A 27262-nucleotide genomic window follows, 5' to 3' on the forward strand; every position below is an offset into this window, starting at 1 on the left:
ATAGTCTTGAGGATAAGAATGAGTAATGCGTCTAACGGTAAGTTCCACTCAGAGGGTGCACATGAACTTTAACTCACACACTGAGAGGTTGACTTATGAAGTGGTAACTCATTTTAGAAATGCTAACTTCCAGCAAATGTGAACCGATTTACACTGATTCATGCAAACAGTGTGCTGTACGGAAAACTACAGATTAAAAGAAAATTAATTTAAAAAAAACTGCAGATGAAACAAAACAGTGTTTTTCTGTTGAATAATCAAATAACTTAAATATGGCATAATCTTTTTCACAAAAGGGACACAATGGAGGTTTATAGCCTAACTTAAGAAACAGTTAACCACAGCAGAATTTTTAAGCTCTCAAATGATTTGTCACGATACTAAATTGTAGAGACGGCACAGTAGTAAGAAAGAATTCATGTCCATTTGCAAGGCAAATTTCTCCTCTGGAGAAACATCCACATGTATAGTAAAGGAAACCTTTTTTCATATATTGAAAGTGAGAAATGACACACCTAAAGACAGCTGGAGGCTTTGAACAAAGCCTTAACCACATGTTGTAGGGTTTTGACAATATGAGGAACCATTCACGTAAGAAATGGATGCACTATTATGATATATCCAAGCATATTATAATGTCATCTTTGTTGAAATCTTTCCCTGCTAGTGTTCATTATTTTGAATGTGTACACTCTATACCCACTGCCATTTTTCTTGTTTCATTTATAATAATTTAATGTTCCACTACTTGCATGATAATATGCCAATGACTTTAGTCAAACAGTGTGGCCAAGCTGTACGATAAGCAGTTTGAGGCTACAGAAAAAAAAACAACAACATTCTAATACTGTTGATTTCATATTTGTAAACTGAGCTACACATGTCCAGAGGAAACTGGGAGAAGGGAAATGGAGCAAGTCTGTAATCTATTAAGCATTGTAGCTAGTGTGAAAGTTGGGAAAACGGGGTCTTTGTGAGATGAGACCATTTTTTCCTTGTTGTGAAGTAGTTCTTAATCAAAGAGAAACAGGCTTAATGATGGCCGTCTGTGCCTACATTTTTTGCCACGATCCCTTAAAGAACAAGCTCTTGGCAGATGCCATTATGAGTGGGATTGTGTGTGTGTTTTCTCTCAAGTCTTGCGATTCACCACATTAACAGAAGACCCACACTCGTTTCTTGTTAATGTGACAGCTGTGACATATTGTTTATGCATTGCTTGAAAAAGGCAGAGCAATACTCGTAGCACGTAAGTGAATTCTTCGTGTGATGTGTTGCCTCTATAGAAACACTCTCATTCCTGCACAATCCACTCTGTGAAGCATATTTTTACAGTTTTAATTAAAAAGATGATACTGATTTGAACTCTTATTCTGAATGCATTTGCCACATCAAAACTCAGGAGTTGGCAAAAAAATTAAAGACGAATAAACACAATTCATATATGAGGCCTGTTTCTCTACTGTAGCTTTGTGATTTAGGTCGCTCAGACAGGTGCAGTTTTACATGGAGCTCATGCATGGCTTTGCTTTAATGGTTAAAAATATGTATCTATTATTTAGATGAAATCTAAATTATATTAATCTTCTAATTTTAGCGTGTATGTTTGGTATTGTGTATGTATATTTGTGTGTGTAATCCAGTTCACAGAGTACAATGTAATCTTTGCTCATTATTTTTCCAAATGAATGCATGTTTGCCACCGACAAACGCAGTCATCCTCATGAACAAACTTAAAAAATGATCTTGATGGACTGTTTAATACTCTGAATGATTAGATTATTTATCACGTGGCATAACATCTATTCTAACGCAGGCTTGTTTGGCAAATAACATTTCCATAAGCGCCTGTGGTTTCCTCCCTGTTGCTTAGACAGATGTGTATTGTAAAAATGTGTTTTCATTTGAATATAATTTGACGTGGCAGAAACGATAAATACACACAGGTTTGTGAATTTGAGGACCTTTGGCTGAAATCAACTTATATTTTTCTCTTATGGCGTGCATGCTTTAAGTCTGACAGCTGAATATAGTTGACTACATATTATAATGCGGCTTTGGATGTTGGCTGTTGTTTGGCTGGGGTCGATGCCTTAGTACACACACATGAAGTCAGTCAGTCTCACAGAGCATCAGCCAGCACAATTTCTATGAGTTATGTTTCACTTGAGGGAGAGAGATAGGGTGACATGACTAAAACCCTGCCTTGCTCCCTGAAGGCGGCACATGTCAACCATCTTCTGGGGCCTTGTCAGCAGCCAAAAGGTTTTAATGGAACTGTGTTCTGGGATTTGCACATGTCGTCGGTCTTGTTCAAGAGAAGGAGAGTGTCGAGGGGGGGGAAGAGAGAAAAGAGACCTCTTTGAGTGTCAAGCCGATGAAAGGCGACACGGCGTCCGCCAACAAAATAGCTTCTTCAGTCTTCTTATCCTTCCCTGCCAACACACACAGATCCAAACTCAAATCGTCAGCTTCTCTTCCCGAGATGTTCTCTGTAAGCTCGAGATAGGCTTGGGTGTTTGGTGATTGAACAGCCGGGTGCCTATTCTGAACTGCGCATCTTCATTTAACAGGCATAACACCTACTGCTACAGAATGCAGTTCAGTTTTTTGCACTCGCTTGGCTCTACTACAGTTTTTTTTTTTTTTTTTTTTTCAAATTTCAGATACGCTCCTCAAATCAAGTATTCATCAAAATATCTAACTGGGGGAACATTTACAACTGATTGCCAACCATTTTATCAAAGTAACATTATTTAAAATGCCGAGAACAAAATTAGCTTCCAAATGGAAGCACAGCCAGTTTTCCATCTGTTTATATTGTTTTAATGGCATTTGCTAAAGCCTGCCCCACTGACATGTGTGCCATTAAATGTGAATGATAAAACTTCCCCCTGAAAAACAACAAGCAGCTTGGCACATTTTTATGTATGTTCTGATTTTAACACTGAACATTTTAGAATATTTTTAAATAAAATCAGATACCACTGTTTTCTTTTGGAAATCCCCCTATGCTATACGGATAAGTGATTAATTTATTCATTTATTAAAGATAAAAGATTTTTTTTAATAAATTCAAACTTTTCTGCTCAATAATGATGGCATAAAAAGGCATTGCAAATGGAAAAAGAAAGAGTTGATGAAAGTCACTAAAAAGACATAACCCAGCCAGATTTATGACAGATTGTCATGAATCTTAAAAGGATTATGCAGGTCAGAAAAAAAGAGGTGAAATTACTGTAAAACTCAGTGTGCCTTTCTCCTATTTTTCCCCCTCTCCTTTCTCACTTGGCTTTTAGCATGCTGATTTCTCAGCAGCCATTGACCACACATGACCCTGGATTTAGTATCGCTTCATGAAACCTGTGGGAGAGTTGAGTCTCGCATTCATTTGTGCGACTCTACAGCTGTTACCGCAAAGCACTACATGTGGCTAATTACAAAGTGATTTCTCTTCAGGACTGTCCCACATTTGTCATCAGACATATCCCCCCGAGTGGCTCTCCCTAGAAAATGCCTTTGATTTTATTATAAAGAGAAAGCAAGTTAATGACAATTAACTCAGTATGATTACCTTTTTTTTTAAACACCCAGGGGACATGCCTGCAGTGGTGTGTATCACGCTATGGTGGCATTTAAATGTGATGCCTCATGGTTATAAACTACATCTTGGCAGGACTGTGTTGCATTTAAGGCTGCAGCTAATAATTATTATTATCTTCTATTGTCAGTGATATATTGATTATTCCATAAGTCACCAAAATGTCAGTATTTTTTTTAAATGCCTAATTTGAAGACAGGAAATCAACTTACAGCAACATACTATTGTCATCACAGAGTATTCTTGACATACTATTACATATAATGCAATAGCATGGCTAGTATAAGCTTAAACCTATACAGACGCCCTTTTACTAAGTGCTAGAAGGAAGTCTGTAATTAGTCGTTCTCTAGGATTGGTGTATTCAACAGGATTTTACTTAGAAGTGTGTTTAGGGATGATTGGGTAACTAAAATCTGTCTTAAACATAAATATAGAGCAAAAAAATACAGCTTCAGGCATTTATTTCAAGCACAGATTGAGTTTTTAAATCACCCTTTGAAATGCAGACCTGAAGCCTGTACTCAAAAATCTCCAGAGGGAATAAGCTGTGTCACAGTTTGTCTCTGTTCTGTTTTGAAATTTCTCACGCCCTTCACTTCTGGCTTTGTTTAATTTCCTGCCCCCCCTGCACCACCTTGATTACTATCATTTCTGTTGAATTATCCAGTCAGCCCTCTTGGTATAGTTGCACTTCTCTGCTTGTCTTCATTCCCTGTAAGATTGTCTCTGAGTGTGTTGTAGCCAAGCTTTCAAGCAATTTCTTACATTTTTAGCTCGTCAAGCCAAAAGCCTGTTGAGCTTATGCCTTGGCGTGACATCTAATGTCCGGCCATGAGAATCACCACTCCTGCCAAACTATTTGTCATATTCTAGTGAAACGTACATGCAGTGATCACCTAATGCATCTTCACCAAAACTGGGATCAAACTCACAGTTGTCAATCTTTTGGACTTTTTCATTTTTACAGCATAACTCTCATGAAACACCAAATGATTGATGGCTTGAAATATCACTTTGCTACACATGTTGCATTAGATTGCAGTATTCTGTTAGATGATGATTGTGTAATGAATATGGAGAATATGATCTTGTTAGTCGACACCCACATCAGGAAGGCAGGGTTGGGGCTCTCCTATCACCCCTATGTAGTCAAACTTAAGCACTTTGATTTGGTTTTGAACAAGATTGATTTTCCTTGAATTTGACTTTATGATTTCTCTTTGAATTTTTATTTAAGTTCAATACAACCAAAAGTCGTGCAATATAACCAGCAAATTGCAAGGAAGTGTATCACTTTCTTTTCTGTACTTCAGACATATAACTTATAATAATCCATAAATTGCGAAGGATCATGAGCATGGTTAGACTGCTACGTCACTGATGCTGTCAAGCTATTTTATCAGCATAAAAGCAATTTCACTATTATTTAAATGTTTTTACGGTGTCACAAAACCTCGTCAGGTTAAAACTGCGCGCTCCAATGATGGTTCGTCCCTCTTCCAGTCATGGAAAGTGACTTTTTCAACCATTTATTTTGAATATTATCAGTTTGTTAAATGCTAATTAGTTGTTATTATTCCCAGTGAGCCGCATGGTTTCATAAAATTAACAAATGTAGTCATAAGGAAAGGTTATGGTGATATAAGTGAAAAGACTGTTAATATGATTATGCATATTTCCTTAAATCTTTATTTACTATTTACTTAGGATCTGTGGCCAATTTTAGCTTTATGAACTGATTATAAAAGATGGACATAACCATTATGATGACACCCTTTAGTTCGGGGACACTCATTTTGAAGCCTTAAATTCAGCAGTAATTTTTGTCGTCTTGTTTTGTTGTGCCTAAATTTAAACCCTACTTTTTTCATATTTTAGTCCAAAGTGAATACAAATTTCTGAAATAAGCAATATTGAAGGTTACCACCTAAGATCATAAACCGGTTAGGGAAGTGTAATGAGATCATAGACTAAGGAAGATAGTTTTCTTCTTAAATAATGTGGAGTAAATTAAGGAGGTGCAATTAAAAACAGCACAGGTTTATGGTACTTCTGCGTTGGATTCATTTTTCAGATTTAGAAGTTACATTAAATCTTAACCTACAGTAAATAAACACTTTCAACTACATATTAGAAATCTTCATTTCCTACCTTACTGAGGTCATGTATTTACAATACCACAGTAGCTTCTTATATAATACAGCTTCTGTTTACTGTGATCAAAGCTTAAGAAAACATATATTTTACCTTTTATGCCCACATGTAGGTATTTTGGTAACCGTAGCGTTTTCAATCCATTTGAACCTTTCCTTAACATATAAACAGCTTTTTCAAGTCACTGAAAATTAACCCTCTGAAAAAAATCTTTTCAGGATTATGATTTTCAGAAACTCTTTCTATTGAGAAATTGAGATTGTGTCTTGCAATGTCAAGAAAAAAGTCTTTGAAATCCCTTTTTTCTGCCATTTCTGGCTTTCCTGTTTTTTTTAAATGCTCTGGATTGTCCTCCAAAGAGTATTTTGCATTTTCATGTGGATGGCGATATTTTTCACAATCCTTGTTTAAAAAATGTGTGTGTGTGTGTGTGTGTGTGTGTGTGTGTGTGTGTGTGTGTGTGTGTGTGTGTGTGTGTGTGTGTGTGTGTGTGTGTGTGTGTGTGTGTGTGTGTGTGGACATTTCCTTAGCATTCTAGCAGGGACAGAAAAATATTTATAGCAGTGATTTTTATTTTAACAGCCATCTAATGGCGTGTCTACTTGACATCTCTTTAACCTCTGCACTAACTGATTAAGCTAGTTGGCAAAACACAGACTAGAAGATGGATCCAATTGAACCTTCCCAAAACACATCAGGTCAACATTTACTTTTGTACATTGTAATGACTTTTGCGGGAAGATACTTTCTGTGCGCCCAGTGAGGAAACTGTTCCCACTTTCAAAACATCCAACCGATGTCCCTCAGAAATCACACAGTATCAAATTCAAAATGTTGTAATGAAGCGTTTTGAGGAATTGTCATTACTATCTGTTGTAGTTGCAATCTAATATGAACCTCCAAAACATGAAAGATGATACTGACTGGCCAGTGCTCAATATAAATGATATCATCAAATTTTCATCTCCGTCCACTTTGAACCAGAGCGCACACATACTTAAAGCTGCAGCACAAAACCTCCTTCAAACTCAAAGACGCTTGCCCAACTTAATGTCATAATCCTTTCCATTTCATCAGAGCTGCATAACTACCACCGTGACGGCCCAACTCGCTTACCCAGTGGAGAGAACACCCAACCATCCAGTCTCATCAGGTCTATTTATCAGAATGATCTCTCTAAAGTCATCTCTCCCCATCCCATCGGCCTACTTAAAGCCATGTCATATTAGTGCCCATAGATAGTCTACCTCATTCACATCACAACATCACTGTGCTTATTCACTCATTATAGAGTTAAGGGCATCAACTCTGTCTTTACTGGGATTAATATAACCGGATACTTTGTCAACATGTATGAATATCTCCTCTGAAGAAACTTATCTTCCATTACATAACGCATTTATGAAGCAGTGCTACTTTTTTTTGCTACTGACAAATGGCATACAAATGATTTTGCATTTGTATGCCTTCTATTTCTGATATAACTGTCAGAATAGTTTCTTAAAAGCTCCCTCGTGCATAATTTAAGCTCATTTAATGATGGTTGATTGTCACTCTGGCAGTTTGACTAAATGTTTCTGAATTCTGTGTTACATATCAGAGAGACTTTTAATCCATATGCAGCCCATGTGACTTGTTCTGTGTCCCTTAACGATACCCGCTACCTCTTCCTTTCCTGTTATCCAGACATTCCTAAATGCATATCCAAAGTCTTTTTTTTTTCTTTACCCAATCCACCTAATTACTGTCCCAAAGGGTTTTAGTCCTCGGATGAATTACAGTTTTCTCCACTTGCTTTGGAAACATGCTTTTCCAAGTAGCAGGGGATAAGGCACCATGGTTGACTTAGAAAAGAGATCATACAGTGAGTGATCCTGCTAAATCCAGCAATGGGGGGGATGTGAGGCCAGAATATTCTCTGTTGCTGTTCTCATGGGAAGAATTTCTACCTTACATATAGTAGAATATTGATTCACAGTCACATGCATCTAGGGTCATTTGTTATTCTATTTGTTTTCCATTAAGAAACATAATAAAGGACTCAAAGATACGGGGTAGTATTTACACACTAATGGTCCTTATTACTCTTCAGCAAGTCAGTGAGAGGTACAATAAATACTGTACAATTGGATATTTTTCTACATGCAAGTGGAGATGATTGAATATCAGCTAAATACTAAAAATAAGGGTCAGCGCGTACAAGGAGACAGGATGTTGGCTAATCGAATGCTCAGTGGGTGTTTTTACCATTACCCTGGTGTACCATCATCAGCAAATGACAGGATAAGGGTACTTCAAATAAGTGTTGGGATAATAATATTTTAGAAAAACCCTCTAAAGATGGAATACTTTCTGCCCTATGAGAAATAAAACAAATGAAATGTGTGTTAGACACTAAATATGCTAATGCATTTTTCCTAAATCAGTTCTTTGTTCCTTAACATTTGGACTCCAGTACAGCTGCATTTGCACTTGAATGGCTTGAATTACAGAAATCCTTCCAATCAGGCAGATTTGCAGCATTTTAACTGACACGAGCACTTCAGAAAACCTCCTCTCAGCAGGTTTGTCTTTTTAATTAAAGCCCCCCCTGCCGTTGCCCTGCTAGGTACCCATTTTGTTGCCATAGGAGCAGAATGTATCCCACATTTATGTTTCTATTATTTCTCATGCTGATTTTTAATCATTTTTGTTGTTCTTGTTTTGAGATGTGTCAGAGTGTTGAAGATTAGTGGAGATACCCTGAATATTCAGTATTGAAGGGGTACTAGTTAAATATTTGATTGTGACATCAAAGCATAGATCCTGTCATGGGCTCTAGTTTTTCATTGTCATAATTTGAACCACAGGTTCTGCACTGTTTGAAATTTCCTGATTCCAGTTTTTATTTCCTGGCTATTACTGTACATTGTGAGCATTAGCATTTTTGTTCATGCTATCTTTAACACTGTCAGTAGTTGGGTTCTTAATCTGTGTTTATCCCTCAGCTCCTTTGTGTATCCTTGTCTTGAACATTTCGTTTAGTGTTTTTATTCATGTTTATATGACTTATTTTCTGTTTTACTCTAAGGTTTTTTTTTTGTGTCCGTGAAATCTTTGTTTCCTGTCTGTCCTTTCACGATCTTCTGTTAATATCTGCTGTTGATTGTGTGTGTGTGTGTGTGTGTGTGTGTACATGGCCCTGTCTTCCTTTTGGTCTTTGTGTCGTCTGTGTTGTAGTGTCTACGTTCCTGGTTCCGGATGCTTGAGTTCTCCTCCTTTCTTACTTTTTGTGTTTTGGGGCTTTTCCACTGTGTTTGGATGTACAGCACGCTTTAAGTTTGCACCCTCTGCTTCCTGCATTCTCAGTCTACTGATGATCTCTTCACAAAGCTATATCGTGACACCTACTTGTCTAATAAACACACACATTTTGTTAAAGCTCCAATCTATCAGTTTGTTACACAGACTGAGATAATCCTGATGTAACAACATCAAAAGACTTTTCTCTAAATTGACACAACTCCTGCCAAGCCACTGAAGGAATTAGTCTGCTTTACAACAAGTGTGTTGTTAAATCTCGCTTACAGCTTTTCACTTTTTCTAAATGAAAATCTACAAATGAAATCAGTCAGCAGTAATAAAAGTAAAAAATACATATACATATTGTCAGTTGTATGTGGTAAATCTCAAGCTTTTAATGGCATGCTATTAATTATATATATTATATATATATATATTATACATTATATATTAATTATCTTTTTTACAAATGTCTTGAGCAACCCCTGATTGATTAAATATCAGGGGTGGATAAAAATGCTACCAAAATGGGAAAGGCTGCAACAATTTATTGAAATGTGTAAAAGTAAATGTAAATACTCTAGATAAGGTAAGTGCAGAATTTGTACAATTCTAACAAGCTTGAAAGTCAATTTTTGGTGTAACTGCCTTTTGCAGTTTCTTCAAATGGACGCACTACATGCCATGCTGAAATATTCCCAGTTTGGGAATAATTCCTGTTTGGGAATCACCTTAAAAACATTGCCTGTCAAATTGTGCATATTTTGTAGATTCACAGTAATGGGAAAAGCTTTGATTAAACTTTGATTGAAGGTGGCTCTTATGTGTTAGCATATAGTAGCATACACATTTTGGACCAGGCTGTAAACAATGCTTATTATCAAAATCATGACATCACATTTTGCAGGAGAGAAAAAAGCAAAATACTATAAAGCAGCCAAAGCAAGCAACAAAAAGAATCTTTTTGGACTGATGAAATTAATAATAATCCGATTGCACAAAGTCCAAAGGTTATATTAAAGCTATAATAAAATAACTATATATACACAGAAGAGTGAACAGCAGTAAGAGGGATTTCAGTACACAGCAGGATATTCACATTTGTAACCAGATATTTACATACACTGTAGGGAGAAAACATAAAACATTTTTACTGTACAACATCAATTTAGAGTAAACTTTTGTTTTAGATAAATATTGAAATATATTTTGAATTAGTTAAATGTCAGAATAAAGAGAGACAGAGCTGTCTATTTTTTATCACTTTCATTAAATTTAGGAGTACATGTACACTAAGTTTGTTAATTAATAAGAAAACTCCAGACGATTCCATTCTGAGCTGAAGAAGCTTCTGATAGGTTAGTAGAGTCCATGTGAGTAAATTGGTGGCACAGCTGTGGATGCATATAAGGCAAAACACAGAGCCTGTTTCTTTGACATGGGAAAATCCAGAGATGTCAACCAAAACACCAGGAACAGAACTGTGGAGCTCCATAAGTGTGGCTCAATTTGAATACAATTTGGTGCCATTTGCAATTAAAAAACACAGACAGTTTCTCTCTTTACTCTTAAAGTTAACAAATATGTTTTTATATTTATCAATCTAAAAAAATAAACATTTAGTCTGATTTGATGTTACAATTAAAAAAGTGTTTGTGTTTTGATCTGAAGAGTTTGTAAATATCTGGTTTCAACTGTATATTTGATGATTGTCAGCACAAAGAGGGAGAGAGAGGAGCAGAGAGGGAGATGGAGAATGAGGACAGAACAGAGATGGAACAAGAGCAGGTGAGACACACATGTTAGTCAAATGGTTGCTTACTAAAAGTATCACTGTATCATAGGTACTCATGTATCTCGTACCTAGTGTTTCTTTTTAAGTTTGCTATTTTTCAGATTCTATATTTATTAAGTTCTGCAGGCTTGTTTGCACAACAAGGCTAAATAATTATATAAACTTTTCTCAATCTAAATATTGTACTTTGGTAGAATTAAATAAATAAGTGTAGTGCAGGTCTATGATGATTTTTAGTGCTACTATCATCTAGTTCTGATTGTGGTTATGTCTTGGTTAAGTCCTCAGTAATCCTGCTTTTGAACTGTTGTAGTCCTGTTTTAATTCTGGATCAGTTCTGGGTCTGGTTGAATTGGGGTTTAGTCCCTGTGTCTTGATACAGCCCCGACTTCGTTCTGTCTTGCTGCTCAATTAAAAAACTAGTTTAAGGTGTCCTGCATGTGTGATATATAGGCATCTAACTATGAAAAAATTACACTCCAAAATACCCCGGGCTTCTGACAAAACAACCCGGGCTTAAGCCCTGTAAGCCACCCCCACGCTCCGCCCCTGATCCTCTGCACCTGCTCAGGCTAATCACCCACTCAGAGACTAAGGGGTGAGAGGGCTGAGGGCAGAGAGCACACAAGCATGTGCCAACCTGAACCACCCACTTCACCTTCCACCTACGTGTCTTCCTTACCCCTCCTGTCCTCTCTAACACACCCAGTGCCCTTTCTCCTCTTCCGTCCTGATTTGATGCTGTTCTCTGCGGAGGACGAGCCTTTCTGCTGCAGGTGCCCTGGAGTAGAAAAATCATCAGAAATTCAAATGACTCGTCTCCGAAATGCACCGCAGAGTTGTCGCTCCCCTACTTTTACTAACTTTCTGTAATATAGCATGTGAATGCTTTGTTCCACTGGTATTCCCTTTACTCTGCTGTTCGTCTCACTCAATTTCTTTGCGCATGCATCCACAGAGGTACATGCAAATGTGAATTAATTAGTATTGGCAATATTTATAGCTCCTCAGAAAAGCCTGAATAAAGTAATTTAAAAAATGTTCAACTTCAAGTAAAAGCACAGAAACATCACGGGCACACCAAAAGTAAAGGTGCTAATTCTTAAATAGCAGCCTACGGTTCTAAAGATAGATAAAGTCAGTGGTACATATTTATCTATCAAAAAATAGATAACAAAAATAGACAGACGTCACTACTGCTATATTACTACATTTTGCAGTATTTTACTGTTCTTCTAAATCAGAATCAGAATCAGAATACTTTATTAATCCCAAAGGAAATTAGGGATGAAATCACGGCTCAGCAGTGGTGGTGTTATGTCTTTGTATTTCTTCTATTCCTGGTGAACTCTGCTGTCACTCCAGTCCCTATTTGAACCCAGCCAATCAGCATTTGATCAATGCATAGCACCATCCAGGTTGAGAAATAAGCAGTTGGAGTCCTGCACGGCAGCACATTTGCAGTGACTGAAAACCCTCTCTGTATACTGTTTGTAGGGAAATACATAAGGAAATGGGCACAACTACAATACCATAGATGCCGTATGTGAAAGTAACTTTCAGATACACTGTGGTAGCCAAATGAGTTTTAACTCATAATTTGGGCAAAAGATAAAACTGAGGGGCTCTAAGATTATTATTGAAGCAGGAGAAAACAGAAAAAAATAAAGTGTTATAAAAAACAGAAATAAAGACTTTTACACTCTGCCGGTCTAAGTGAGTCTGATTAATCAGAATTTTGTCTCCAAATTGCAACAATAATGGGTATTTAAATGAAGCTAACTAAGAAGTATAACTTTAAGAATGACAAATCATTTTTATTTGGGGCTTAAAGGTTGAAAACTGTGAGCTTGAAAACTAATATATTGAAATTTCGAATTGTATCGAATGTTTTAGGTCACATTTTAATTTGAAAAAACTCTTTGTATCACTGTCATATAAGTGCACTGAGGGGGAAAAAATCCCCTATCCCTCATGTTTTGGGGTAAAATGGAAACACCCATCTAAAGCAGATTTAACTCTTTTCTTTTTTTACTGCAGCTTCCTCTATGACAATTTAACAGAGATCTGTGAGGCATGAAACTTTATTGGACGCATAAACTTGCTGCAAGAGGTTGAAGATATTGGAAAGCTGTCATGGGAAACTGCCCTCTTTACTGAGCTTTCACTACTTTCCCCTGAATACTCAAGCACTAACATGAATTATGCAGATAAGCAGTGGAGAGATAATAGAAGAAAAATCTGTTATGCTGGTGGGCCTTGTATAGACTGACAGATTATGGCTTGCAACTACTCTGTCTGTGTAAAGCACTTTCGAATTCCCCCTCATTCACCTAAACAAAAGACCGTGCTATTTCTCTTGTAAAACAATGGCGGACAGAGAGCTTGGATTTATTATGGAAACCAACACCTAGCTGTGTCAATCAGTGTCACTGGAATTTGAAAAGTCCTCCAATATACTCAAAAGACTATTCTTGCAATTGAAATATGTAAAAACCATGGCTTTATTCTTTCAAAATGAATAAATAAATAAATAATCATCAAACTAACTGTGCTTGTCATAACCTGAATGCTGGGATTTCATTTGACCTAATTTTGTTTTTTTGTTTTTTAGTGTAGAAATAAAATAGTGTCTTGTGTTTACTTTTTTAAACAGAACATAATAACAGAGCCTTTTTTTCTTATAATGTTAGAAATGAGGGGGTATGGTGCTGAATACAATCAACATTGTAGTAAGATGTGAAAATAAACCTTCAGAATCAAGACAATATTGTTATTGAAGTATTTTTTCTACCTCCTTCGTCTCCTATTCAGCCTCCAGTAATTGTCCAGGCAGATATCGGAAGAGTAATTATTGCTATTTGTTGAATATTGACTCCACATTGACAGCGTGATATTAAAAAACAAAACGACTACCAGCTTGGTTTGCACTTTTATTTTGCTCCCTGTACATGAACAAATACTGTGGAAACAAACAGACCATTTGTTCAAATTAGACGTGCTTTGATCACTGTATTTTGTAGACTTTGAATGAAGAGCGGTATCTGGCGATGCTGGTGCATCCTGACAGTGTTACTAAACATCAAATGGGCATTATGAGGACAGTGAGCTACGCTGTTCTTTGAAAGACTGCTGAAACTGACAAGTACACAACACAAGCCAAGCAACTTTGAAATAAAACGCATCTCATTATCTTCCCTGCACTGAAAATATCCACCTGAAAAGCCTGCACTCAAAAGTTGCTGGGTTTCATCCAGTTGTCCCCACTGAACAAAAACACATTGATCATGAAAGGCGGTCAAGGCTCTGCTACCTGCGCCAGCAGTTCTTTTATCACACACTCTGCTGTGAGGAAGTTCACGGATCATAAATGTGCAACATCTTAATGCACCCTGTAGCACGCATCGTTCGTGCACAGAGAGGCTACCTTTGAGGCATTCGTGGCGAGCCGGTGCAGGCCTTGACAACAGGAACATAACTTCAACACAGTTACACCATCTCACACACTTCACATGCACTGACGATGCAATAACCAGCAGCTGATGGAAGATATGTCCACACCACAAATAGACTGGAAGTGAATTATTAAAAAGGAAAACAGTCATCTTGTGAATGAAGAGTGCAATAAAGGAAAAAAGAAACAAAATGCATACCTTTTTCCTACATTTCACAACAAAGACCACAGTGTGGGCTTTGGTAGGTTGCCAGAATTCTCCTGAGGGCTTTAAAAGCTAATATCCTGCAGGGATAGAGAGGTTCACTGTGAAATAAAGTGGCTGCTAAACTAGCCTGCAAATTCTTGCCCAGTGGGCAACAAAAGTGTTACAGTCAAGGGAAAAGTAATGCATCTCTGCTCACAAAGGGAAGGCAAAATGAAAGGAAGTGATGTTGAAAATGCATAGTATAGAGTTTTTGTACCCAACGCCGCGGAATTGGAGAATCAATTACTGTGACACATAATTTTCCATTTTTAATACTTTTTTGTTAACTTTCTTTTTGTCAACAGCACATTTACTTTTAGACTTTGACAGTACCCTATGTTATATATTGTAGGTGTAATGTAACTTTTTGTATAGTGGTGCTAGTTATGCTGCCCTTCCAGTAGCGCACACATACATACAGTGGGGCAAAAAAGTATTTAGTCAGCCAGCGATTGTGCAAGTTCCCCCACTTAAAATGATGACAGAGGTCAGTAATTTGCACCAGAGGTACACTTCAACTGTGAGAGACAGAATGTGAAAAAAAATCCATGAATCCACATGGTAGGATTTGTAAAGAATTTATTCATAAATTAGGGTGGAAAATAAGTATTTGGTCACCTCAAACATGGAAAATCTCTGGCTCTCACAGACCTGTAACGTCTTCTGTAAGAAGCTTTTCTGTCCCCCACTCGTTACCTGTATGAATGGCACATGTTTGAACTCATCATCTGTATAAAAGACACCTGTCCACAGCCTCAAACAGTCAGACTCCAAACTCCGCCATGGCCAAGACCAAAGAGCTTTCGAAGGACACCAGGAAAAGTATTGTAGACCTGCACCAGACTGGGAAGAGTGAATCTACACTAGGCAAGCAGCTTGGTGTGAAAAAATCAACTGTGGGAGCAATCATCAGAAAATGGAAGACATACAAGACCACTGATAATCTCCCTCGATCTGGGGCTCCACACAAGATCTCATCCCGTGGGGTCAAAATGATCATGAGAACGGTGAGCAAAGATCCCAGAACCACACGGGGGGACCTGGTGAATGACCTGCAGAGAGCTGGGACCAAAGTAACAAAGGTCACCATCAGTAACACACTACAACGGCAGGGAATCAAATCCCGCAGTGCCAGACGTGTTCCGCTGCTGAAGCCAGTGCATGTCCAGGCCCGTCTGAAGTTTGCCAGAGAGCACATGGATGATACAGCAGAGGATTGGGAGAATGTCATGTGGTCAGATGAAACCAAAGTAGAACTTTTTGGTATAAACTCAACTCGTCGTGTTTGGAGGAAGAAGAATACTGAGTTACATCCCAAGAACACCATACCTACTGTGAAGCATGGGGGTGGAAACATCATGCTATGGGGCTGTTTTTCTGCCAAGGGGACAGGACCACTGATCCGTGTTAAGGACAGAATGAATGGGGCCATGTATCGTGAGATTTTGAGCCAAAACCTCCTTCCCTCAGTGAGAACTTTGAAGATGAAACGAGGCTGGGTCTTCCAACATGACAATGATCCAAAACACACCGCCCGGGCAACAAAGGAGTGGCTCCGTAAGAAGCATTTGAAAGTCCTGGAGTGGCCTAGCCAGTCTCCAGACCTCAACCCCATAGAAAATCTGTGGCGGGAGTTGAAAGTCCGTGTTGCTCGGCGACAGCCCCAAAACATCACTGCTCTCGAGAAGATCTGCATGGAGGAATGGGCCAAAATACCAGCTACTGTGTGTGCAAACCTGGTAAAGACCTATAGTAAACGTTTGACCTCTGTTATTGCCAACAAAGGTTATGTTACAAAGTATTGAGTTGTATTTTTGTTATTGACCAAATATTTATTTTCCACCCTGATTTACGAATAAATTCTTTACAAATCCTACCATGTGGATTCATGGATTTTTTTTCACATTCTGTCTCTCACAGTTGAAGTGTACCTCTGGTGCAAATTACTGACCTCTGTCATCATTTTAGGTGGGGGAACTTGCACAATCGGTGGCTGACTAAATACTTTTTTGCCCCACTGTATACTGTAGCTCGGGTGGTAGAGCAGGTCATCTACTGATCGGAAGGTTGGTGGTTCGATTCCTGGCTTCCCCTAGTCTGCATGCCAAATATTCTTGGGCAAGATACTAACCCCAAATTGCTCTCCGATGCATCCATCGGAGTATGAATGTGTGTGAATGTTAGCTATAAAGCACTTAGAAAAATGTGCTTGTGCGAATGGGTGAATGCACAAGTTGTGTAAAGCACTTTGAGTGCTCAGATGAGTAGAAAAGCACTATATAAGAACCAGTCCATTTACCATACAACAACAAAGCAAAAAAACCCCACAGCATAGCGGATGAAGTTTTCACTTCAAAATGAAAATGACAAATTAAAAAGCCTGATTGAGTCACGACAACGGGAGGAGCAGTTTAAACCACTGTTAATAACTACGCTGATTTGTCTCTGCAACAAAACTGGAAACACTCAGGAGCTGTAGGCAACACTGAACAAGCAAATATTTATTAAAACTGTCTCAACATGCAGAAATTACGTACAACATCAGTAGTGTTATACAGCGACTCCCTATTAACAGTATTAATTCAACATTTTTATTTGAGGCTTGTTCTATACAGCAAATATTGGCTTTCTGAATGTCACGACAAAATGTCATGCAGTCAATGGAAGTGCATATGACACTGACATTGGTCTGTGGATGGCTATTAGGCGATTGTATTTGGCCTGAATGCAGCTAATATTTTCACTGGACTCGTTTAAATGATTTTCTGGTTTGGTGCAAAATATAGATTGATAGTAAATGTCACACCTTATCTCATCCGCACTTGTAGCATCGCTATAACACAGTATGTATCTTCAAATCACTCAGAGACGCTGTAGATTATTACAAGGGTGCAGAGACAAAAATTGAGTCATGATGGGAGTAATTGCTATAATATTACACAATATAGGAGGGAGCCCTGAACTCGAGAGATTGGCCATGAGGGGATGACATTTAAAAAGTGCCTTCAGAGAGGACCCATTGCCTCTCGCAGTGGGAAGCCTTGTAGACATCCTTGGCTGCTTTAATGATGCTTATTCATCTTTACCTACTCACCCACCATGTCAGAGACATGCGACAATTATTCAAAAGGCACACGTTCATTCTCAGACACACAGATATATATTTTTCCACAACGGACTTGATTTCAGTAATGCATTAAAATCTTTAGAGAACAGATAAATATAACCATCTACAACTCACATGAAAAAATATGATTTAAGGGTATTGGAGAATTCTCGATACATTTCTGCATGAATATGATCTGCAGCATCATCAGATTCCAATTAAACCTAAAAGTAAAACAGAAAGAATCAGTCAAAAAATGAGAAAAAGATATTAGACTTTTGTGAACCAATATTACTGTACATATCTCTGAGGGGTTTTCAATAAAGCCCATTCCTCCGTACAGAACAAAGCTGCAGCTCCAGTGTAGGTTTCCTCACCAACATTTCCTTTGGATTAAGGTCAGAGCTTTGACTTTGATGTTCCAGAACATTAAGTTTATTCTTTTTTTTTTAACTATTCCTTGGTGAAACTACTTCTGTTCTTTGCATCGCTGCAGCTTGACCAACTTTCTTTTATCCAGTTCAAGGACAGATTTCTATTTACTTTCTGAATTTTGTTAGTGTATAGAATTATTTGCTCCATCAATGTTTAAAAGGCCTCCTGCCCTACATGCAGCAAAAACAGGCCCAAACCAACATGAGGTTGTTGGTGCTGGAATGTGCTGGTTTCCTTTCTCCAAACATAACTGCAGATGGACAAGATTGCTCTCTTTTTTAGTTCTTGCAGCTTTGCCATGCAGGACGCCATTGTCCAGGGTTCTCCTAATGGCTGAACTCATAAACACCGGACAATATGAAAGTGACTTGTTAGGCTATAAATTATTGGGTTTCTTTTGAGAAAGGCCCTTAGAAATCTCCTATGACACAGTACTCTTCTACAAACCTGACCTGTCATCCTATAGATTTGAATCCCTTTCAAAATAAAACTCGCAACTATACAATTATGCACCATTTTTCTAAATAAACGAAATGACCAACTATAATATTTTGCCCTATTTGTTTAACTAGGTGTTTTATCTTCTTGGTTGTTTTATATAGAAAGAAAGAGAGTGTGAAAGGTTTGCATTCTTTAAAGCAAGACTTCAAAGTTCTTTTATTCTGTTGCACTTAGGCTACCTTTGGAGTTTTTCCAACACACTCTGCCTTTACATGAGTAGGATACAAGTTTTACTTCAGTGGCTTTGAGAGGAGGAAGATAAGTGGAGATGTGCAGTACTTTATTTCCATGTAAGGATCCTGTTTCCACTTGATTGGCCTTTCATCACACAGCATGTGACTCAGACAATGAAGCAACAGGAAGAGGGAGCAGTGAATAGAATGCATCAGAAAGGAGATGAAGCACAGTCTTGGGATGACAGGTAACGAGACAACATAACAATAAAACCCACCATCAAAAGCCCGAGGTGCCAACACCCTTCATGTTCGGGATGGAACGAGGGTGGATAAAAGAGAAGAAGAAAAAAGAACAGTGGGGGAAAAAAACAACTCATCAATAAGTTGCTGCCATCCTCTTCTCTATTTATTTATTTCCTGAAATCAGTCAGATCAGAGAAATCTTCAGGAGGAAAAAAAAGATTAATGTCTTGCTTCCTAAGCGTCTTCATTTATTCCACATTGTCATTTTATTACGACAGCAAATTTGAATCCTTACATTAACAAAAGCTCATCTGACACCCCAATACGGCAGAAAAATGGCAATCTTCAAAGCTCTGCCACTCCTACATACCCCCACGTCCAACTTTCTGTGTGTTAGGAGGAAAAATATGAATGCAGAAAGTTGAGGGAGTGAGGGCAGCGGCTTATTATGACTCCCACTGGAGGATGTTCAAAAGAGCTGTGCTCTGACACCCGATGTTCTGGGTTTGTTGCTTGCTGTTTTAATCTAGCCTAAAGATATATGTTTATCAAAGTGAATTTTCAGTGTCTGTTTTCAAGGCTTTGCCGAAGCTTTCAAATCTCCCAGAATTCAAAGGAGCAGGGCAGAAAATGAAATGATGAAAACATCACCAGCTCAAATTTAACCAGATGTAGAAAGACAGAAAAACAACAAAACACTACAGTAATGTGATGATTGTGTGGCTGTATATTGATATAAAAGTCAGTATGCAAGACTGTGTAGGAAGAAAAACATTGCTATGAGTCATGAAAAATACTTTTGTGTCTAGATGAAAGACGTTTCTTTTATTATCTCTTATTTACCTCAAAACAGGTACAAAAAAGAGTTAGTTTAGGATTTCAGTGGGTCCATCCATCCATCCATCCATCCATCTTCATCCGCTTTGTCCGGGGCCGGGTCGCGGGGGCAGCAGCCTAAGCAAAGAGGCCCAGACCTCCCTCTCCCCAGCCACCTCCTCCAGCTTATCCGGGGGAATACCAAGGCGTTCCCAGGCCAGCCGAGAGATATAATCTCTCCAGCGTGTCCTGGGTCTGCCCCGGGGCCTCCTCCCGGTGGGACATGCCTGGAACACCTCACCCAGGAGGCGCCCAGGGGGCATCCTTGTCAGATGCCCGAACCACCTCAGCTGGCTCCTTTCGATGTGGAGCAGCAGCTGCTCTACTCTGAGCCCCTCCCGGATGGCCGAACTTCTCTCCCTATCTCTAAGGGAGAGGCCAGCCACCCTTCGGAGGAAGCTCATTTCTGCCGCTTGTATCCGCGATCTCGTTCTTTCGGTCACTACCCACAGCTCGTGGCCATAGGTGAGGGTAGGGACGTAGATCGACCGGTAAATTGAGAGCTTTGCAGTGGGTGATTAGGCAATTTAAAAAGGGCTGCAACATTTTTTGTTTTTCTGTGTGGCAGTGTTTCACTGTTCATTGGTTACTAACTTTGTCTGCTGTTTTGTATTAGATGGGTATCATACAACGTTGCTATCAGAGCATTCTTGCTAAGAACAGCAGCCTGCTGTGTCTGGAAAAGTGGTCGATAAAGAGCAGAAATGCAGTGGAAGCAAAATTTCACGAAGAAGTGAAAGCTGCAGTTTGTTGAGAATTTTATGTGGTTTTATCACTCTAAGTGTCACCTTACACCACAGCAATTCATTGTTAATAACAATTGATTGGCGCTTCTTTAAGTGTTCCCATTCTTTTATATTGCATCACACCTTGTTTTCCACTTCATTGGAAAAAAAAAGGTGTTGAACCCATTCTGCCTTGGTACCTTTTGGGAACCACCTCACAATTTATGTTGACAGAGTTAAAAATTGATCCTTACATAGTGTAGAAGAAGTTGGGTTCATTTCCATCCATTCATCCATCCTTTCATCCATCCATCCATCGGCATTCCTAAACCAGATCATCATCTCTCTAGTAAGTTCTGGGTCTACCTTGGGTTCTGCTCCTAACTGGCCCAGAAGGCCTCCAAAGAGTAGCACCCAGGATATAAACACAGTTGTCTAAATCATCTCAATTGGCTCTTTTCAACATTTAGGAGTGTGGCAGCTCTACTATGAGCTCAGCTCTACTCCCCATCCTATCACAACGTCTAAGTCAAGCCACCCAATAGATGACATTTTTGCTGCTTATATTCTTAACCTTACTTTGTTGATCATTGCCCAGATTTCACAACCATATGTGCACACTGGCTAAGAAATCAAAAACATTGCTTTTCAGCTTAGCTGTCTTCGCCATAACAGTCTGGTATGTTGCCTGCATTACTGTTGACAAATCTGCTGGTCCAGCTCACACACCTTCCTATCACCTGTAAAAAGGATTCAAAGACACCTGTACTCACTTGCCTGAGGCAGCCACTCGTCCTCAACCCAGATGCAGAATTAAACGATTTTCCATCAGAGAACCATGGCCTTAGACATGGAGGTGCTGACTCTCATCCCAGCGATTTCACACTGCTCCATTGGATGCTGAAAGTCAACTCATACTCCCACAGTATAGACTACAGGTGTTGCCAGGGAAAATAGTCATGAGCTTTTTATAAATCTATAAAACATACACAGAATAGATGGTAAAACTCTCTTGAGAATGGGCTAATGTTGACTCCTCCCTTATCCTCAAGTGGTCACCTGCAGTGGTGACCACTTGAGGATAAGTTTGGCTGGGCAGATTTTGATGCAACTGATTTTGATGCAACTGGTCAAAAATATTAATACATGGTCAGATATATACATACACCCTCATTAATATTTGGTTGAATGTCTCTTAGCAAGTTGTATCACAACCAGATGTTTTGGTACACATCAACAAATTTCTGGTATCTTTCCGGCTGGATATTTGAGCACTATTCTTAGCAGATTTACTACAGTTCTTTAAGCATAGTCCACACATTTTCAGTAGGGTTGTCAAGCTTTGAGACGACCATTTCAGACGTTTAATGGTAGCGTACTCTATCCATTCCACAACTAGTGATGCATGTTTTAGGGTCATTCTCCTGTTAAAAAACTGTCTCCAGGTTTAAAACATCTGGCATTTGATTGGAGTTGAAGTTAAAGACTTTGGTAGTCCTACTTCTTTATTATTTCATCCACGTTGTGTAATGTAACAGTACTATTAGCAACAAAACAGTGCCAGAGCATGATGCTAACACAAGCATGCTTAACCCTTTAAGACCTACCATAGAACCATAGGCTTTTAAGGCCTACAAGTAAAAACCTACATTTTCCGCGAAAATGACGTCACTTCCGGTTTCGGGCAGGTAATGGCGGACATGCAATCGTTAGCGCTGATGTCTGTTTCAATGTGGGAAGTGTTACTAACAGTTGATCGGATCGGGAAAGCGTGTTTCTGGAATGTTTTTGTTCCTGCAAGTGCTTTTTATGCAGTTTTTCAAGCTATATGTGGAAGGAAACCGTGACCTAGGGCAAGCTGATGGCATAAGATGTAAGTACAACTCCTCCGGTTTCATATGCAAAAAAAATTATTCCGCTAGCTTATGCGGTTCCGGTTCTACAGGGATTTAAAAATAGTTACGCAAAACGGAGCATGCCCGCTCCGACTGGCTTTAAAGGGTTAACAGTTGGTTTCAGTGGCTCACCTTTACTCCCCCCAACCTTCCTCTTTGCCATGGCCAAAGGGTTCAATTTAACCCTAAAACCTTTTTCAAGAAGGTATTTTGCTTGTCCATAAATGGTACATTTCAGGCAAGACTGAAGGTATCAATGTTAGTGTTCCAGCAGTGTTGCAGTTCATGGCAGAGTAAATTTCTGGTGGTTCCTGGGTTGCTCCTGAACATCCTAACTGTTGTTCTCTCATTTGAGGTTAAACGTTTAGGTCTTCTTTCAGACCCTGGCATAATGATAAAGCATTCAAACAACCTGTGCTTACATTAAACTAATGAACTTAGAATTTGCAGCTCTCCAAGCGCCAGGAGACTTTCCCAGCTTGTATAAATTTACAGTTCACCTTCTTATATCTTCAGAGTTGTAGCTTCCACCTTTCAAAACAAAAGCCAATAAAGCATTTTCTTTTTAATGGCCAGCAAAAGGTTACTTCTCTCTTTGCTCTTGTTGTTCATGAACTCAACTGTTAGTTCCAGGTCAGTGAGAAATTAGGTTTATCCAAGGTATATTGCTTGTGTGTGACATGAAAAAAGCTAAATCCATCTTTTGTCAGCCACTTTGCTACAATTAAAATCCCCGTCCGCTCTTTTTTCCCCTCATTGTCTCTACAGGAGTTGCTACAGGATTCCCAAGAATATTCATACCTGCAGCTTTGACATTTAAGCACCATGGACAGTGACCTTACAGATGCTTACACGTGCAAGTACCCAGAACAGCTTCCGAGTTGTTGATTGTCACGCTGTAGGGAGTTTATACCTTACAAATACATGTTGCCACCAATTCTTTGTGCACAGCTGTGTATGATTCTCTAATCACCATTTCCTTTACTCAATTCCTTAGTTCAAAGACTGTTTTGTTACAGCCCACTAGCAGCAGAGATTTAAAATCTTTTAACAATTATTCATCTGTCGGAACAAACAAGCCAAGCAGTTTTCCTACTACTACATAACCTAGTCTATCTGGCACTTCCTTGAGTAAAGGTGCTGAACCGCAATCAGTCTTGTATAGTACATTATGAAGCGAGAAATCACTCTGGCACTTTCCATACATTTAGAGTTTTACTTCTTGAGTCTTTTTTTATTGAATTTATTCAAATAAGTCCCTGCTTGATTCTGCAGTGATTTCCTCGGCAGACATAAACATGATTTTCTTTCAAAAAATAATTAGCCAGTGGTTAAACAATACCTCACAAAGCAGCACATGTTATTTGCAGACTTCCCAGGTGGTTCCCTGTTTTGTTTGATTAAATATTATTTCTTGATTTTGTACTTATGATCTATAATGAGATTCATGTTTTTGAGTTTGAAATGTGGAGTTCAAAAGAGAGAAAACGTTGAGAGCATGCGAAAGTAATGTGGAAAAAAATCCTATCCCCTGTCCTTGAAACACAACCTTTTTCTTTTAGAAGCATTACAAGGAAAAACACTTGAAAAATACTGATTGTTTTACCGTGATTTGGCATGTTTAGTTCAAAATTATACTTAGAATGCTTGTGGTTCAAAGCAGTTGTCAACAAGCTAAAAGTGATGCGTTAAGATAAGCTGACAATCTATGAGATGCTGTTTAGATTCACCTGTTTCCTTGTTGCTTTTATTGCAAGAAGGGATCCCCAAATAGTTTGTTTGTTTAGTTGATTATTTTTTATAAGTGGTGTGCTCTTTCTGCCATAGTGTCAGTTTTTCTACTTTTATCCACACACTCCTATAATTGGAACAGCTAGTGTAAACACTGCGTCTTTTGCAACAGAAGAAAATTCTCTGAAAATGTAAAATCTCATATTTTCAGTTGAATGGATGAATCAGCATAGTGCGCTGCATCACATGACAACACAATAGGTCTGTAAATGTAAAAAAAATATTTCCATGTTTCTAAATGCCATTTTCTGTCAGTGTTTGGTTTGCACATGAAAGGTCTGCTTTGCCTGAGGCCTGGTTCACTGTGGAGTCTCTGAGGCTTTTTTAACCTCGCCTATTTTTCACAGCAAGACGCGTCACAGAAAAGCTGTTGGAGTCGACGCGTCGATAATGTCATTAGTAATTTAACAGAGAGAAAGAGAGGACCATGCGGAAATGCGCACTACGTTTCGTTTTTTTGTTTTTTTTAAGTTTAAACTACAGTCAAGTCAGTGCATTGACTACAAACTGTTACATTTCTTATGGAAATTACAAAGACATCAGGTTTACTCTTGTGTAGAGATGCACAAATTTGAATTCCCCTGGTTCTTCCATGTTTCCTGACAGGAACTGACAGGAAATACATGCCCCCCCCCCAAACTGCACAAACAAGTTACATAGTGTCCTCTTTTTTTACACAACTTTCAAAACAAAGTGCTCTACTACTGGAAAGAAGCACGAATAAATAACTTAAATTAAGTTGCTACACCCACCTTTCCAAACAAAAGCAGGTGCAGCAGAATTATAGAACAAACCAAAGGTCAGCTGTTTCCATCATTTTCTAGTACATTTATAAGTTCACCAGATATCAGGGCACACACCAGTTTCTCCTTTTCCTACTCATCTCCAGCTTTTTTTTTTTCTTGTAACTGCTGTGACTCTTTTCTCATACTGAGGCTGCTAGCTTGTGATTGGCTCTGAGCTCCGGATGACTTTAGTTATAGCCACTTTAACTTTGTGGATGAAGCATCATCTCAATATGAAGGAGAAAAAGTTAGCACACATTATAGCAGACAAGTTCAAATCTCATAAACGCTCCTACTTCTATTTATGTATGTTTTGGCACATGAGTTAATCATTATAATGATTCTTGAGTCACTCTTTCAGAAGAAAAAACGGCCATGAGAAAGTAATTTTCTGTAATTGTAAATAATGTTAAAGAAGTGTTGCCACAAAGAGTTAAGTGGCACTAACAATGAGCAGGATGTACCAGAGTCGAGTGTGGGAACCTCTTATTGTGTTGCTCCAGCCACTTGACTAATGCCTCTACAGACAAAATAGATCAGTAAGAAGCTACCATAGCAACAGGGAACCACCCCGTCCTCATGAAGCCCTCGGGACCAAGACAGAAAAAGATGAGGAAGGAGGGGTAATTTGAGAGAGAAGATACAGCATAGCAGGGAAATTTTAATGAGTAAGTTTTAATTGGCACATTTGTTTGAGAAAGAGAATTTTAGAGTACTAATGAAAGAATCAACCAAAATAATGTTGCCTTCGCATGCACACTCGGAGTAAGAGGAACTAAGAATGGGTGGTGGGAGGCTAGAAAAAAAAAGGCAAAACCTGCTAGGAAGGCTGTGAGGAAAAAAGAAGAGTGGGATGGAAGAGACGACAGCAGCCGCTCCTCATGGGCAGTGATAACGAAGTGAGATGCTATCTAATTATATCCTGCTTACCAAATCGATTTGAGCCAAAACCAACAGCAAGTGCAACAGGCGAGAAATCTATTCCCAGCACTGTGTGCTGCATAAAGGAATCACACAGGAAAATTGAAATCATCAATGACCGTCAGAGAAAGCGGATGGTGGTGTAGCTACTGGCATCCCAGTAGTGATCAGAGTCTTATCCACACATCTGCTAGACACCAATCTTGTGCACAAACCTGGAAGCACTCCCAGTTCCTCACACTGAGAGGATTTGAGCATAGTAGCAAAACAAAACCACGGCTAATCCATTACCTCACAGCAAGTTTCTTAGCATTTGACTTTCTTTGAAAGTCTGAAGAACAAAACTAAACTAAAAAAGAGTAAGCCACTAGGGTTTTCTATAGCCCAGAATGTGTGGAAAAAAAGCTTTAATATAATTAAAGACCAAAAACAAAAAGAAGTCAGTGGCTATGCTTCTCTGACAAGACAAATTCCCACAAACCAAACTCTTCCTGGAAATATGGTGTCAATTAGCAGCTGTGGAGCCTATCCACCTGTCAGGTCTGTTGTCACACGAGAATTAATATATTCAGTGGTGGGCTGAGGAAACAGCCACTTCAGAAAATCCCCAAGATGTTCTGTTTAGGTTAATAGAGTCAGTTCCATGTGGTAAACATGTATCAAACATGAAATGCAGTCTGTCCCTTCTATGTTTTGCCAAAAAAGCCACAGCGAGCTGCTGCAGCTGCTTGTGTACTGACTTTGATGATTTATTCATTTCCTTCGTAGGCTGTAAATGTGTCTTTTATAGCTACAGCACATGAACTCCATGGCTCATGGTGCAGAAGTATGTGAAAAAGAAAGGTAGCGAGGGAGTAGCCAGGTAGTGTTTGCACAACATGGTTGCTCTGCTTTTGCTCAGGTAAATCAACAATCGTACATCTATATCTATAATGTGTAGATCTAAGTAATAAAGGAAATGTATTTCACTGGTTTAGTACTAAAATTCCTTTCAGTTTAGAAGTATCAAATGACATATTTTTGTAGAATACTGTAGTGTCTCACTTGTTCATTTGTTTTAATACAATATGGCACAAGAAATCAAGAACCTGGTCAAAAATGCACTTTAAAGGTAGCAAACAGCAGGTGATTTGGGAACTTAGCAACACTTCACAGGGGCATAACACTAAAAGCTTTTCTTTATTTTTTAGGTGCAATAACATATTAGAAAAGAAAGAAAAAACTTCTTCACTGATACACAAATGCAAAAAGACCACAACTGGACACAGTAAT

General features: G+C 38.7%; 1 long non-coding RNA gene across 1 annotated transcript in view; it reads left to right on the forward strand.

Annotated features, from left to right (window-relative positions):
* LOC145423644 (uncharacterized) overlaps positions 1 to 25885 on the forward strand; it is a 101474-nt gene extending 75589 nt beyond the window's left edge. The window contains exon 2 of the long non-coding RNA XR_013904703.1: positions 23262 to 25885. This is a non-coding gene — a long non-coding RNA (uncharacterized LOC145423644). The remainder of the gene's footprint in view (positions 1 to 23261) is intronic.
* The last annotated feature ends 1377 nt before the right edge of the window (positions 25886 to 27262 follow it).

This window comes from Astatotilapia calliptera, chromosome 22 (assembly GCF_964374335.1).
Source record: "Astatotilapia calliptera chromosome 22, fAstCal68.1, whole genome shotgun sequence".
Lineage (NCBI taxonomy): Eukaryota > Metazoa > Chordata > Actinopteri > Cichliformes > Cichlidae > Astatotilapia > Astatotilapia calliptera.